The sequence below is a fragment of the Equus caballus genome, chromosome 2 (genome assembly GCF_041296265.1).
Source record: "Equus caballus isolate H_3958 breed thoroughbred chromosome 2, TB-T2T, whole genome shotgun sequence".
In the NCBI taxonomy this organism is placed as follows: Eukaryota; Metazoa; Chordata; class Mammalia; order Perissodactyla; family Equidae; genus Equus; species Equus caballus.
This window is the reverse complement of record NC_091685.1, coordinates 94853044-94866080: the sequence shown is the minus strand read 5'-3', so window position 1 is coordinate 94866080 and position 13037 is coordinate 94853044. Positions and strand designations below refer to the sequence as shown.

The window sequence follows — 13037 nt, the reverse complement described above, 5'->3', positions numbered from 1 at the left end:
AAAAACCACAGAATACATATTCTTTTAGAACACACATGGAACAGTCTCAAGGATAGATAACATACTAGGCCACAAAACAAGTCTCAATAAATTTTAAAAGATTGAAATAATTCCAAGCATCTTTTCAGTCCACAACGGTATGAAACTGGAAATCAACTACAGGAATAAAATTGGAAAAGCCACAAATATGTAGAGATTAAACAAAATGCATCTAAACTATGATGTGGTCAATGAAGAAATGAAAGGAGAAATCAAAAAGTACCTGGAGACAAATGAAAATGAAAATATCACATGCCAAAATTTATGACAGACAGCAAAAGCAGTTCTAAGAGGAAAGTTTATAGCAATATAGGCCTTCCTCAACAAAGAAGAAAAAGCTCAAATAAACAATTTAACAGTGCACCTAAAGGAAGCCGAAAAAGAAGAACAAAGCCCAAAATCAGTAGAAGGAAAAAAATAATAATAATCAGAGCAGAAATAAATGAAATAGAGACTAAGAAAAACAGTAGAAAAAAATCAATGAAACTAAGAACTTATTCTTTGAAAGGATAAACAAAATTGACAAACCTTTAGCTAGACTCACCGAGAAAAAAAGAAAGAAGGCTCAAATAAATAAAACCAGAAATGAAAGAGGAGAAATTACAGCAGACACCTCAGCAATACAAAAGATTATAAGAGAATACCATGAAAATGTATATGTTAATAAATGGGATAACCTAGGAGAAATAGAATAATACAACCTTCCAAAACTGAATCAAGAAGGAATAAAGAATTTGAATAGACCAATCATCAGTAAGAAGATCAAAACAGTAATCAAAAACCTCCCCAAAAATAGAAGTCCAGGACAAGATGGCTTCCCTGGTGAATTCTACCAAACCATCAAAGAAGACTGTACATCTATCCTTCTCAAACTCTTACCAAAAAATTGAAGAGGAGGGGAAGCTTCCTAACTCATTCTATGAAGCCAACATCACCCTGATACCAAAACCAGACAAGGACAACACAAAAAAAGAAAAGTACAAGCCAATATCACTGCTGAACATTGATGCAAAAATCCTCAACAAAATACTAGCAAATCAAATACAACAATACATTAAAAAGATCATAGACCCTGATCCAGTGGAATTTATTCTAGGGATGCAGGGATGGTTCAACACCCACAAATCAATCAATGTGATACACCACATTAACAAAATGAAGAATAAAAATCACATGATCATCCCAATAGATGCAGAGAAAGCATTTGCCAAGATACAGCATTCATTTATGATAAAAACTGAATAAAATGGGTATAGAAGGAAAACACCTCAACATAATAAAGCCCATATATGACAAACCCACAGCTAATATCCTCCTCAATGGAGAAAAACTTAAAGCTATCCCTCTAAGAACAGGAACCAGCAAGGATGCCCACTTCCTCCACTTTTATTTAACATAGTATTGGAAGTCCTAGCCAGAGCAATCAGGCAAGAAAAAGAAATAAAAGGGATCCAAATTGGAAAAGAAGAAGTGAAACTATCACTGTTTGCAGATGACATGATTTTATATATAGAAAACCCTAAAGAATCCACCAAAAAACTTTTAGAAATAATAAATGAATATGGTAAAGTTGCAGGATACAAAATCAACATACAAAAATCAGTGGCATTTCTATACACTAACAATGAAGCAGCAGAAAGAGAAATTAGGAATACAATTCCATTTTACAATTGCAACAAAAAGAATAAATATCCAGGAATAAACTTAAAGAAGGAGGTGAAAGACATACACTGAAAACTATAAAACACTGTTGAAAGAAATAGAAGAAACAAAGAAATGGAAAGATACACCCTGCTCTTGGATTGGAAGAATTAACATAGTTAAAATGTCCATACTTCCTAAAGCATTCTACAGATTCAATGCAATCCCTAGAAAAGTTCCAATGGCATTTTTCACAGAAACAGAAGAAAGAATCCTAAAATTCATGGAGAACAATGAAAGACCCCAAATAGCTAAAGGAATCCTGAGAAAAAAGGAACAAAGCTGGAGGTATCATACTCCCTGATTTCAAAATATACTACAAAGCTATAGTAATCAAAACAGCACAAAAACAGACACACAGATCCGTGGAACAGAATGGAGAGCCCAGAAATAAAACCACACATCTATGGACAACTAATTTTGAACAGGGGAGACAAAAACATACAACGGAGAAAGGAGAGTCTCTTCAATAAATAGTGTTGGGAAAACTGGACAGCCACATGCAAAACAATGAACGTAAACCATTATCTTACAGCATACACAAAAAATAACTCAAAATGGATTAAAGACTTGAATATAAGACCTGAAACCATGAAACTTCTAGAAGAAAACATAGGCAGTATGCTCTTGCACATCAGTCTTAGCATATTTTCAAGTACCATGTCTGACTCGGCAAGGGAAACAATAGGAAAAATAAATGAATGGGACTACATCAAACTAAAAATCTTCTGCACTGCAAAGGAAACAATCAACAAAACGAAAAGACAACCTAACAATTGGGAGAAGATATTTGCAAACCATATATCTGATAAGGGGTTAATATACAAAATATAGAAAGAACTCATACATCTCGACAACAAAAAAACTAACAACCCAATTAAAAATGGGCAAAATATCTGAACAGACATTTCTCCAAAGAAGATATACAGACGGCCAACAGGCACATGAAAAGATATTCAACATCACTAATTATCAGGGAAATGCAAATCAAAATTACAATGAGATATCACCTCACTCCTGTGAGAATGGCTATAATTAACAAGACAGGAAATAACAAGTGTTAGAGACGATGTGGAGAAAAGGGACCTCTCATACACTGCTGGTGGGAGTACAAACTGGCGCAGCCACTGTGAAAAACAGTACGTAGATTCCTCAAAAAATTAAGAAGAGAACTACCATACAATCCAGATATTCCAGTGCCGGGTATTTATCCAAAGAACATGAACACAGGAATCCGTAAAGAAACGTGCATCTCTATGTTCATCACAGCCTTATTCACAATAGCCAAGACTTGGAAGCAACCTAGGTGCCCATCAAGTGACAAATGGATAAAGAAGATGTAGTATATATACACAATGGAATACTACTCAGCCATAAGAAATGATGAAATCTGTCTATTTGTGACAACATGGATGGACCTTGAGGGTATTATGCTAAGTGAAATCAGTCAGAGGGAGAAAGTCAAATACTGTACAATTTCACTCATAAGTAGAAGATAAAAACAACAAACACATAGAGACAGCGACTGGATTGGTGGTTACCAAGGAGGGAGGAGGGTGAAAGAGGCGATTAGGCACATGTGTATGGTGATGGATTGTAATTAACCTTTGGGTGGTGAACATGTACTCTACACAGAAATCGAAATATAATGATGTACACCTGAAATTTATATAATGTTATAAAACAACGTTAATGCAATAAAAAAATTAATGAAATACTTGAAAAATTTTAAATAAATAGTAAAATTAAAACCCATAAAAAAAAGATCTTGCGTGATGAATGGCCCATAGGAGATGCTCAATAAGTGCTGCTGATGATGTTGTTGTTGTTGATGATGATGATGTTAATGTTGTTGTTGATACTGATACTCATCTTCATCTTTCCAATTAAAAACTTTTGTAAGACATAATATCCCTCAATGCTTGTGAGGATGGAGATATGACTTATGTACTTCTAGGAAGAATGAAAATGGGTGCAATCTCTCTGGAAAGTAATTTGGGGAGATGTAGAAGGAGTTTTTAAAAGGTTCATCCTCTTTATCCAGTATACTACTTCTAAGAATCATTCCTAATAAAACAGTGAAAAATATAGACAAGGAATATCAGAAAAAGAGGTCAGACAGAAAACATTCATCACAGTATGATAATAGAAAAAAAAAGCCAATAATGTAAAAGTCTAGGTTGAGAGTATGGCTAAACAAATAATAATGATTCGTATGCCTAACTCCCAGATAGCAAAAGAAAAAAGTTAGAGAAGAGTTTAGTCATGGGAAACGTGATTTTCTTTTGTATTCATTGCTGTATAGCAGGACAAAGCTTAGCACAGTACTGGCAGATAGTAGGTGCTCAATTAACATCTAAACTGAATTGAATAGCAGAATTCTAAGTAAAAAAAATCAAAACACTCATTTTCACACACACACTTGCAGATACTATCATCTCAACTTTTATAAAAGAATTACAGGAGATCCTAGAAAGAAAGATGATAAAACGCTAACAATACTGTCTTTGGGTGATTTTTTTCTGCCTCTTTGGACTAATCTCTACTTGACAAGTTTTTGCCAGTGGAGATTTATTACATTTATAATCAGGGGAAAAAATGAGTAGAAAAAAGAAATCAACTAGAAGCCAACAGGCTCAATTATTTCTCATCACACTATTCTGTGTATGTACCATTCTTCACTCCCACCCAAAATATAAAATGAGAAATGGGAATATGAATAGCATGAATAAATTGGGAAGCAGCCTGTAAAACACAGCCCAGGAAAGGAAACATTATAGTAAATTTTAAAAATGTAAAAAAATCATGTGTCTAATATTAAGAAAATTATACAGAGGCTTTGCTCCCTATATAATCTATACATACGAAAAATATGGTATGACAAACTCTTTAGATACAAACTACTTGTTTTCTCTACAGTAGAATTATATTTGCTCTTAGACACATAATGTTAAAGATTTATACATGGTAGTTACTGTCAATTTTTTGAAATCTAAAAACATTCTATTCATTAAAAATTTCAACTCAACACAAAATCTAAAAGGTATGTTTTAGGAGATCCATGACATTCTCAAAGGGGAGGGTCAAACAATTTCTCAGATTCCCAATTCTCAAACACACTCAGAAGGGATAATTAGCCCTAGAAAGTGAAGTGCTATGTCACCTAGAGCATAAAGTCACCTGGAGGTGTGACCACTGGGCCAGTGGCTGGACTCACTCACTGAAAGGTCAGTTTCCAGGACTGTATAATCTAAATTCACACCTCAGCAAAATTACAGATTACTACACATCAAGTACCTTTATGATGGATGGTAAAATCTTGACTCATGCAAACTAAATTCTTGCATGCCAAGGGTCTCCTGTATCTACAATAGCTACCTTTTTAGAAGTAAAATGTTACACCAGAGAACTGTGGTGAGAGGTATGCAGACAGTCAGTATGTTTTCCTCTAAGAAGCCTCATGAAGTCATTGGTTTATCAAGTATGTACTAACGACCTAACATGTTCAAGGAATATTGCTGCATGCTTCTGGTGATTCAAAAATATGACATAGAACTTAAACTGGAATTCATTCCTAAATTACATAAAGTCTGCCATGTTTTAGAAAAACTAATTCAAGTGCTTAATTTACCTAATGCCAAGATTTCTGACTTTTTAAGTAAAATATGTAGTGTTATTACAACACCAATTCTTTTAAAAATTGCCCTTCATATGATACCTATTTTTACGAATAGCTGCTTCACGAGAATATTTCATTTGATATAATTTCTAGGATTTGCTTCCAAAATCTCCAGGGAGGGAAATAATAAGTGGGATTGTGGATGAAACAAGAACGGCCATCATTTGACAATTATTGAAGCCAGTTGACGGCTACATGGGAGTTCATTGTAATATTCTATTTTTTATTATGTTTGAAATTTTACACAGTAAAAAAAATTTTTAAAGGAAGTGTATTTCTTAATTATGCCAATTTATATTGATTAACTTTTCCCTTGGTCTCCATTCCCGCAACAGCCACATCCAATGAGCATGGCTGAAATGTCTTCCATATCGATCTTGAGGAGGGTCTGATAAAGTGGCTGAACAACGCAGAGGTCCCATTCTGGTCCCATGATTTATGACAAAATAAATTGATTAACTTTGCCACGACCCATAATTTGATCATTCAGCCAAAGACAGGGATGCCTACATCCAGATTAACCAAACAGAAATGGTTTAGATAAATTTCAGCTGTCATAATAACCAATAAAGACAGTGCTACATGGCCAATCCAATTCGGTCATTGTGGTGGCCAGGCCATCACTATTACATTAGGGGATCTACTGAAGCGTCAGTGAGACAGTCTGCACTTTTTTTTTTAATTTGTCCCAAGGGCAATGAGATAGAGAAAAATTTAACAATTATAGCCTTCGACTCCTAGAAAAGAGAATTTGCTCAGCCTGCATAGTGAGAAGATTAGGATTAAAATACAAATGGTTAACACAATGTCTATTTTAGAATGGCCACATGGGGTTTTTTTCTATCATCTTCATTTAATTTCCCCTTTCCCTTTCTCTTACCCAGCCATAAGCAGAATTTTGGCACATTTAATTAAATTAATTCCTAACAATTCCTCATAAGCAGACCTCACATAAAAGCAGAGTGTGTTAAATATTGCAGTCAAATCTTGAAAGAATTACAAACAATAGATCTTCTAAATACACTACTAAGGATGTAGCTGCCTGTCGATTTTAATTTCATTAACTCACTCATGATACAAATAAATTCTGTTTAAAAGAAAAGCTTTAATAATGAATATATTGCAATTAAAATGACCCAAGGCTACTAGGCATTGCATACTGCCACCTAGTGCTAAATGTCTCTTTAACTCCAAATGCACAATGGACATCTTCAGGAAAGTGGAAATGCTCTATTTTAAAGCAAATTTATCCAGAAAGACAGATCTGAAACAGTTATTTACAATTGCTTCAAGATAAAAAGGCTACTAGGAATAAATGAAATTACATATACCTTAAAATCAGCCCTGTCTCATAAATTCAAGTAGGAAAGATCTGATTAGATTAGTAAATGTAAAAAGTTACAGGTTTTGTTAATAAAGACATGATTTTTTTTAAAGGGACGGAAGGAGGAAGAATGTCTCCTTTAACAGCAGTGTTACCTCCATCTCTTTGAAATCATTAAGTTAGATAATTCCCAAAGGAATCTCTCATCAAAGCCACATGATCTAGAAAACTCAAGATTTCCTTTAATCAGCTTAACCAAACGACTTCTGCCAAGCCTATTTCACTTGGTTCTGTACAGGGCTCCACCACACAATTAGGACACCTACTTGGAATGGCTGCCCAATGTAGAAGACAGAACTTACTCAAAATATTGCAATTTAAGAAACTCAGCTTGGAAAACATGATTGAAGAACACATATCATATTAAAATCCAACTCTTTACACTACGTTGGGATTACATCTATCATGATAGTTCAATATTCAGTAAAATTACAAAGTCAATTGAAAAAAAAGTCTAAAGTTCCAACTCCTAGATATTCCATTGGCCTTATGGAACACCACCTATAACAAGATACTTCTAGGAAATGAGACAGTAGATATGGCTGAGTTGTATATGAGAAAAATCCCGCTGCAGTTACAAATATACATGCAATACAGTTATAATAATAAAACTTCATAAGCATTTTTAAAATGCTCCTATTAATCTACAAAGTAGTGAAAATATATAAAGTGAATGAACTAACAAGTCTTGATTCAAATGACAATTGTGCCTGAGACTGAAGATTTCTTAGAATTTTCTCACATATCTTAATGTGTTTTCTAGGTACATACTGCATTGACAGTTTTGGAAAATAAAGGCTATGTGCATCTTGCACACAAAAATGCAATCAGGGCAACATCATTTGGATTTATCTAAAAATAAATGTTTAAACTGAAATTATTTCATTAATAATCTCATTTCTTAAGCCTGAATATGAAAGTATGTACGTATTGATGAGCGTGTCCTATGGAGCTCTATAATCAAGAATGTCTAACTCAACATAAAAAAACTAGTAACAATATGGCCTATGAAGTAGATTTCCTAGGGCTTAGAAAGATAGAGAGGACATGTTGAAACACTAAGGTACTGAACACAGAAGAGCTTTCAACTGAACATAAACACCTAACTTGAGATTATTTAAAACAGCACCTTCCTAGCTATTAAAATCCTCATGGTTGTGAAAGACAAGAATTTATTCCATATAGATTACAAAAACTACGCTATTTGGGTATGTAACATTAGTACTTGCTGGGGATTGCTCACTGTGAAATAAGAAAATGTAATAAATATTCAGGAAGCATTTTACTCGCTAATTATGATTCCACAATTTCTTTAACTTTGTATTCTCAGATGTCAGGTACTTACTTGGAAACTGACATCCATTTGGTTGCTAAGAGACATGAGATCAGTTTGCAGTTTTTTCTCTGTCTTTAAGAGAACTGCCCTGTTGGGTTCTGCCTCAAAGTACTGAAAGTGAACTCTCTTACCCATGTGGGGATTTATATTACCTGTACTAGAAGATACTCCCAGGTCTCAGAAAAGAAATGAATTACTTTCAATTTGCACAATTTAGAACAAATATACAGCTTTTCCCTAAGCTTAATGATTTTCCACTTCACACAACTAAAATATAATAGCATTATTTTAAAACCAAATTTAACTGATGAGTCTATGAGTATTTTGACCAAAGTCTTATGAAAAAATGAAGTCATTCAGTCAATTTGCATCCCCAAAGTGAAGCTCAAACGCAGCATTTTAAAAGGATTTCCTGCCTGTAACTTTGACCATGTACTTTTTTAAACAGCTGGAGGAACAAGACTGAACTTGGTCCATCTGATTTTTCTTATACTTTTTCAAAGGATCAAAAGCAAAACACAATTATAAATATGTACATCCTAACTGGTCATTAGTTTATCACCAATAAATACTGATTTGTCTAATCAAAGAGATTAGTCCTAAAGTAAGAGTGGTATTTCAATGAGCACATATATTTCCTAATGACACTGAGCAAGTAGACTGTCTTCATATGCACATTTCATAACCTTTCAAGGACAATCTTCTAAATTACATTTTAAAGAAATACGCTGAAAAAGCATTCCACTGCAGTAGCATTTTACATTGCCACGAATCCAAGAGGTTCAATGTTTAACGCCATGTACTTATGAGAAAGCCATTGATCATTTACTCTGATTTCATATCAATGCTTTACTGGAGTATATCTCAAAGGAACACAAGATAATGCATTTGTCTACTAAGTGAGACAATGCCCACTTGCCCAGTCCTCTTTTTACTCAACTTGCACACCATCAGCCAGCTGCCCTGTTGGTGACTCCTTGCACCTTATATGCTGCTTTAGCACTAAATCATTTACCATTTTTGGTCCAGAATCCATTAAGAAAATTCCCGTTACAAGCAAGATATGTAGTTGTACACCTATAAAAGAGCTATCTAGTGCCCATCTTGAGGGAAAGAAGATGAATTTACTCCCTGTCTTCTGGGGTTTTACTTATTTTATAGAGCCACACCTTTATAAACAAGTTCTGTCACACTGAGAGGAAGGAGATATACAAAAGGTAACACCTGGAGTCATAAAATGTAATGACCTCAAATAACACATCTCAGAAAGAGGGAGGAAACCTGGTTCCGGAGAAGAAAAAACAGAAGCAAAGCGAGTGAATCTACATCATTAAAACACGAGTAACAGAAAACCCTCCCAGGTTTTTCCAGTAAGTTTTGTGCAGCAGTAGCAGCAGCAACAATCTCATCAATATGCACATCCTCACCCTCATAAAACCTCTTGGCCCCAAACAGAAACTGCTGGTCCTTCTCCACCGTGTCCTCAGGGGCAGAAACCACCACCCAAAAGGGAAGCGATTTCAGAGGCGTAGGGAAGGGCAAAAGCAGGTTATGTGTAGCTCCAGCATCCTCATCTTAGTCCCAGCTGCAAGCCTGAAAGTCCGTTCAGGAACCAGCCCCTGGCTCCCAGACATCCCCTGGCCTGGGCCCTCCCCTAGAGGTGCCAGAGGCGTCAGACTCCAAACAATGATCTCCTCGCCCCCTCAGCACCCCCACTTCCCCGTGCTCTCACTCCAAGACCGTGGCTTTCTAACCTTTAGCGAGACCTCTTTGGGGTAGGACAAGACATGCTTGGTGGCCAAGAGGAGAAGTATAGGCTTCTTTGCCGGAATGAGTTGCTGCGGGTGGTCACGGAGAGGGGCACTTTTGGAAAAACCAGGACATGGGGCAACTCAGACCTCAGTTATCTGTCGCCCTCACTCCCACCCTCCACCCCTACCTCTCGCCTTGGAGATGACTTCTCCTGAGGCTGGCGGCGGCGGCAACTCGGCGGCCGGGATGGGGGTGAGAGCGAGCCCCCAGGCCACCGCAGCCTCGCCAAAGGAACCGCGCAGGTGGGCGCAGCCTCGGAAGGTCAGAGTTACCCGGGGCCCGGAGAGTGTGAGGGGGTGAGGGTGAGCACGCGCGTTTGCCGGGGCTAGAGGAGCTCGGCAAGAGGGTCAGCGAGGTGACAGGGGTCCCCAGCAACCAAGGAACGACAGCACTCCTTAGGCGACAGGGCTGGAGGGGCCATTGAGGCTGCAAGACTGGGAAACTTGATGCAAAACACCCAGGCTTCCCCCGCCAGGACGTGCCCCCGCGCTCTCAGACCCGCTCCAATGCCTCCCGAATCACCCACCGTCACGCATCCCATCCTGCAAAAATGCCCCCCGCCCCAAGCCCTTGGATCCGAGGCGGGTCATTACCTCTCCCGGAGGCGGAGTGGGGGGCGGCAGCGGCAGCAGCAGACACTTTTAGCCTGACTTTCCTGCGTTCGCGTGTGAGCGTGTGCGCGCCGAGCAGGAGCTGTAACCTGCTATTTATAGACCGGAGCCTCAGCGCGCGGGGCTGGGCACCCGGAGGACGCGAGCAGGCGGCGGCGGCGGCGCAGGGCGCGGGCCGCTCCCGAGGCTCCCGCGGCTCCCGACTCCCGGCTCCCCGCCCGCCGCACGCGCCCGGGAGAAGTTGTCACCAGCGCGGCTGCCTCTCCGGCTGCTCACACGCCCCCTGGCACAATTGCTACTTTCTCCCCACCCCTCCCCCACCCTCTCCGCTCCTCTTCCTCCTCCTCTACTCGTGCCAAGTGGTCTCCTCCCAATGTCACCGGCGGCCGATGAGAGACAGCGGCGGCGGCGACCGTCTCGCAACTGGCGCAGCTCGCTTCCCGCTACTAAAGGAGTGGAGTTGGTGTCCCCGCCGCCCAGCCCGAAATGACCGAAACACGCTTGCTCGGTGTGCTGACCTTACACCCCCTGACCCTCTGCTGGGCCCCTCTGCGAGCAGAGACGGTCGCCCAGCCTGGGCTGTGGGAGCACCGCTGCAAAGCAGTGGTGAGGGGCGACCCAGGGCCGCCAAGCTGCGCCGGGGGCTGGAGAAACCGCGGGGATCTCTAACCCGCGGGAGGAGGCCCCCCAGCCCTGGGCCACTGGCAGCGCCCGCCCAGATCGAGGCGGGTGGGAGCGGGAGGCAGTGCTCCCAGTTCTTCCCCCGGACTTGCGCCTGCCCCCACCCTGGGGCCCGTCTTTCTCGCCACTGCTCGGCCTTGGCCGGAGTGGAGGTCTGGCGGGGGAGACCTGGGCACCGGCGCGGCTTCCAGCTCAGCGCAGCCCACGGCCACCCACCGTCAGCCCTCCAGTCGCGGCTGGGGAGTGAGGCCGAGCTGCTCCCAACAAGAGCGACACCCTTTGGCAGCCCGGGTGAATGGGGACGCATCTGCACTCTGAGTGTCTGGGGTGTCAGGAAAACAGGGTACGTAATCACGCAGTCTGGACCGAGGCTCAAACTCCCCCACTTCCTCGCCAACAAGCCCACGGGGAAGACACGCAGCTTGGTTATTCCGGGCTGTGGGGTGTGGGGCAAATGACTCTCCCCATCTGCGCCGTACAGGTGCCACCTGGCGGTTCGCTTGGAGAGGTTTTTGACTGAGCTGCTCAAAGGTAATGGTAATAGCGGTAATGCCAAGCGCCGGTCTACACGGACACCCTCACCCTTTCCTCTCCCTGAGGGTACTTTAAATTCACATTTAAAATAACATAGAGGGAGAATGCTGGTACACACAGGTCACACTAGCCATGTAAAGAGACTGGATCCCAAAGTTAGACTGGTGAAGTGGATTTGGGTTAAGTCAGTACTTACAGTTACTGCAAAGTGGGAAGCTGTAGCTGCCCCAGCTGTCACCCCTGCTGTCACTTCCTGCATCTAGGCATCCATTCACTCCACAAACATTTCACTGCCACTAGGTTATAAGCTTTATGGATGAGAGCAGAGACTTTGTTGTTTTGTTTTGTTTTGTTTTTTCCATTACTATTCCTCAGGGCTTGGAACAATGCCTAACACACTGTAGTTTCAATAAATGGTTTAGAATGAATTAATAAACACTAGGGGCCAGAAACTATGCTTGGCCCATTCTCTCCCTTAGTCCCAGCAGCGCTTCCCTTTCCTTCTTTTCAAGCTCTTTGTGCTAGGCTCAGCCACCATCACAGGTGAGCTAGATGGAGAGAAGGAGGGTGAGGGAGAAACAGTTCATGCAGGCCCTGTGGGGATATGGATCAGGGTTGAGGAGCCGATTCCACTGTCAGATTTCTCCTCCATGAGGCATTGCTGAACACTCCCAGTTTGGAAAAAAAAACACCTATGTCAGACTTGGGGCTTGAAGCAATGGATAAATCCTGTTTGTAGAGATCTGCTGGCGAGATGATTCAACTTTCTCGTTGGGCAAGAGTTTCAGCCTTTTGTTAACGTGCAGAAAGATGGAAAGGATATCAGAAGATCAGAGTGCCAGAGCTTTGCTGCTAAATTGAGATGTTTAACATATCTGTCCTCTTAACTTTAAATGGAGCTGTGTGTGTGTGTGTGTGTGTGTGTGTTTACGAAGACTGCCACGGTGCCGGAATACTAAACCATCCTTCTAAAGTAGATGTGGCTACGGTTGTTATGGAATTGAACACTTAAAGTACCCCTTATAATTAAAATCCAGGCATAGATCATGCTGACCAAGACCTTTTACAGGGCTACTGAGGAAAATGTGACATACCTGTGCATGTCATGTAGGAAGTTTAAATTCCGGAGAGAGTGAAGTGGGGGGAGAGAGAGAGAGAGAATAAATCAGATGCATGTACCACATGGCCTTTTAAAAATCCATCAATCAGCCTGGTATTTGCCTTTTTTAGTTATTTGGCAGTGTGTTTTCCTCGAATAAG

General features: G+C 40.5%; 1 protein-coding gene across 16 annotated transcripts in view; it reads right to left on the bottom strand.

The window, feature by feature from the left end:
* The window catches only part of INPP4B (inositol polyphosphate-4-phosphatase type II B), a 747831-nt gene extending 736574 nt beyond the window's left edge, over nt 1-11257 (bottom strand). For 6 of the 16 annotated variants that reach the window (XM_070258381.1, XM_070258487.1, XM_023636502.2 and 3 more), the window contains exon 1: nt 10545-10836. The gene's annotated coding sequence lies outside the window, so the exon portion shown is untranslated. Of the gene's footprint in view, nt 1-9893; nt 10003-10544; nt 10837-11080 lie in introns of those variants that run through there. The other 10 variants (XM_023636505.2, XM_070258404.1, XM_023636500.2 and 7 more) reach the window with 7 other exon arrangements.
* Nucleotides 11258-13037: the final 1780 nt, after the last annotated feature.